General features: G+C 40.7%; 1 pseudogene; it reads right to left on the bottom strand.

Annotated features, from left to right (window-relative positions):
- Positions 1–2033: 2033 nt before the first annotated feature.
- On the bottom strand, positions 2034–3060 carry LOC100965423 (annotated as a pseudogene).
- Positions 3061–3847: the final 787 nt, after the last annotated feature.

Here is a 3847-nt window from a genome sequence, read left to right as displayed (position 1 = left end):
ATACTTCAAATTCATTCTACTTCATCTGGATATACCTGATATTAAAATTGGAAAAAATATATTATTATAAAGGGAAATTACAAACATATTTCACTTATAAATGAGGATGCAATATCCTAAACAACATATTAACAAGTTGAATTAAAAATTGTTGTTCAAATAATGTACTTTGGTCAAAATTAAATCCAATTTATGTAAGAATTAGTCACTATTTTCTTTTTTTAAAAATTTACTTATTTATTTACTTTTTACTCTTAATTTTTAATTAAAATCATAACTGTATACCTGTATGGGATACAGTGTGATGATTTGACATACAATTTTTTTTTGAACTTATAAATGTTAGGCTGGTTTATAAGAGCTGCTCTCAGCAGTTATACAGTTTGTTTACAAGGATGAGTTATCTAACTCTGAACATAGTGTACATGGCAAACAGAAGTCGTCATAGCAAAAGAACCACAGCTAGTCTGCTGCGGCCAACACAAAAAACCACCAGAGAACCGGAGGGGGAAATGTCAGGATGAAGGTGGTTTTTTTTTTTTTTATTAGAAAAGAAAAAATAACTCCTCTGCAATCTTAATAAAGGAAAAGAATATTTTGCACTATGAAAAGACAACAGGATGCAAAATAACAAGTGTTTTTTTCTACCAGCCCTTTCTCTGTCTCCTCCAAAGAGCAGAGGTGAAAGGACATAGTTGAAGCAAATAACCAATTACATAAAATTACTTAGAAACCCTACAAATTTGATTAAAATATAAACTTCTAATTTACTCTTAATTTTTTAAAATATAAAAAGACCTGCTTTAGTGCCATGGTATTCTCACTAGAAAATAACCCTAATACATGTATATAGCCTTTTGTCAGTAAGATGCTCAAGTTGACCATTTCTAAACTCATTTCTAAACCTTTGTGTGGAGAAGTACCTGTATCTTATAAAACAGAGTCATGTCTATGAAGTGACAGCTAGTTAGCCTGCATCCACCTGTCAATTTACCAGTGCCCATGTCCTCGAGAGTGGGGGTAGGGCAGAGACCTAGAAGTGGGGATTGACTTAGACCTAGATTGAGGAATTAACCCCAATCACTGACTTTTTAAGCATCACTTTGCCCACCTCCTCCTTGAAAGGAGATATTTCTGTCCTAACTTACTTTACTTTGGTTTGGTGTGACCCAGATGTTTTTCACCTTTAGAAACACACACAATCCCCACACCCATATACATAATTTTTTTTTTGTTTTTACATTTAGATATAAAAATACTACTCTGCTTTTTGTTATAAAGGAGGACCAGGCAATAAGAACCTTTCCTTCTTTTAAGGTAGAGACATCCACCAGTTTACTCTGAGCTCTCTGTTGAGAGGACAGCATATAGTCTCTGAGACAAAGGGCATTTCCCTCCCTGATCTCCAACCTCTACTTTCTCTCTCAATTCCCACTTATACTAGAATGTTGGTTATAATCGCTTCAACTTTTCCACCAAGGGAAATCCTAACCTAGAGTCAGCCAGGCCTTCCAATTTCAGCTATCTTGAAGAATAAGTGCTCCACCTGGATAGTTATATATACTGGACAAGCACACCCCATTAAATTGAAGTAGTGGTTATGTCCCTCCCTGCCCACTAGTGCATTAGAAAGCTTCAGTGATGGGGAAAAAAGGGAGGGGGTGGATGCAAAGAGATTAAGAACTTGACCCTTCTATCTTGGCCAAAGAAAGCAAGATTAAGTGGGCATGGGGAATAAAAAAAGACTTTGATATTCCACCCTTTTGAGTTACAATTGGGACAACTGGGAGTGGGAGAAGATTTGGAGTGGGATGAAGAACCAGAAAGGGCTCAATGTCTGGAAGTCTAGTCCACTTAGTTTTTGTACCAGAAGGGTCCATTGCCAGTTTCATTGAGAAGACATGTGAGAATGAGGGCTTCTGTCACCAAGAAGAGGTCACAGTTGGCAGAGGGATGAAGGTTTTCAAAGTAGCCCTTCTTCTCCTGGCCGACAGGAGGTGGACAGTCTGGGGAATGCAGATGGGAAGATGGCACTATGGTTGGCTATACCAAGGGGCCTTGGTGCTGAAGTTGGTACAGTAGACCACACCGTTCCAATTCCCAGGAATGGGCTTGGAATCAAAGGTTGTTATTAATCTACAGTTTTCACACACATGATGCAAGATGAAATGAGCCACCCAGAGATGATCTCCCATGCTGATTTCTTCACAGGGTCTGATTTGGAATTTACACTGTGCAGGCATGACTTGGCATTAGTCCCGGCAATCTTGACTCCAGCATACAAGCAGGCTCGGTAGTGAACCTCCACGATATCCCCGACATAGACTCTGTATGTTCCCTCGCCACAGTAATAAGGACCCTGGGGCCCAGGGAAGCCATTGGCATGCCAAAAGGGGCATCTATCTGTCCCCATCATAGTGTATTCCTGCTCCATTCCAAACCAGGGGTGCTCACCATGTCCATTATCCACCTATAGATGTGCCTCAAATTGGTCTCTGCAGGCTTTGGATTGTCCTTGAAAACTTCACAGAACACCAACTTATTGGAGTCCCTGCAGAAGGAATTCCAAAACATGGCAGCAGGCAGGAGATTCATGTCACTGTTGGAGTAAAGTAGTGTAAAGTGCTAGAGCAATTAAAATTCCACTCAGGTACCACAGTTGGGCATGCAGTCCAGGGTGCGGGTCTTGCAGCTCAGTCCTTCTCCAGTACTATTGATTCCAATATACATGGCTGGGACTTTCACAGAGGTAGGGGCATATACATCTGCTTGATACCTTTGATTAAGTGGGAACTTGTTGAGGTGGCCATAGTGGAAAATGTTCTGGGGGGTGAGCAGGAGGGTGGTGGGCAGGCAGGTAGCAAGAGTGAGGTAAAGAGGGGAGAGGAGGCTAGTGTGCTGTTCAAATGACCTACTTTTCTCCAATCTGCAGCTCTTTTGATACACAATTTTGAATGCTTAATTCAAATTGGGTAACATAGCCATCACCTCTCACTTACTTAATTTCTTGTTGTTAGACATTTAAAATTTACTGTTAGTTATTTAAATATACCCTTGCATTGTACACATTAGGAGAGATAGCACAAATGCCATCCCTCTGATAATGAACCAACAAGGGGGTTCACTGTTGCTCCCACATGGGAAGCCAATTCTGAGACGAGAATTGTGAAGAATAAAGGTTTTATTTCAGAGGACGGGTCAGCTGGGGCGAGGGGAGGCACAGGCTACCTCAAATCCACTTCTCAGATTAGCAGGGTAAAGAGGTTTTTATGGTGGTGAAAATGAGTAATACGTAGAGGGAGTGTATTCCTTTTATGTTGGGGGTGGGGGGCAGGACACACAGTGCAGTGGGGAAGCATGCTAGTTGATATATCTCTTGAACAGAAAATGGTGGGTAAATCCATCCCCAGGGTAGGAATTTTAGTGTTATAATGAGCTAGGGGTTAATATTGTTCATTCTTTCAGCCTATGTGCAGGCTCAGTGGCTCTTGGTTACAATCTGAGATGGTGTATTGCTTATCTTGACTTTCTCTGGACATTTTGGTAGAGTATGGCCTTGTAGTTATCCCAGGGTTGCAAGGAGGTTCTGCTGTTTCCTGGGAAAAACTCAAAGAAATTGTATCAGTGTACATAAGATTACAAAGTTCTGTTCAGTAGTTTGTACTGAGACCTCTGTGTCTTTGCTTTTTCTAAGACCGCGTTGCTAGGTCACTGGAGCTAATACTCATTGCTTCATCTCTGTCCAGTCAAGGCCACTTAGCTGCCTGCTTCAGTTGTGATGCGAACACTAGAAAGTCTTTTGGAATATGAGGGAGGTAAGACCCTAGAGAATTGTAAAACTTTGTTA

This window comes from Otolemur garnettii, unplaced genomic scaffold (assembly GCF_000181295.1).
Source record: "Otolemur garnettii isolate 467f Iridium unplaced genomic scaffold, OtoGar3 scaffold00091, whole genome shotgun sequence".
Lineage (NCBI taxonomy): Eukaryota > Metazoa > Chordata > Mammalia > Primates > Galagidae > Otolemur > Otolemur garnettii.
The sequence above is the reverse complement of the archived record's forward strand: the minus strand, read 5'-3'. Positions and strand labels throughout refer to the sequence as shown.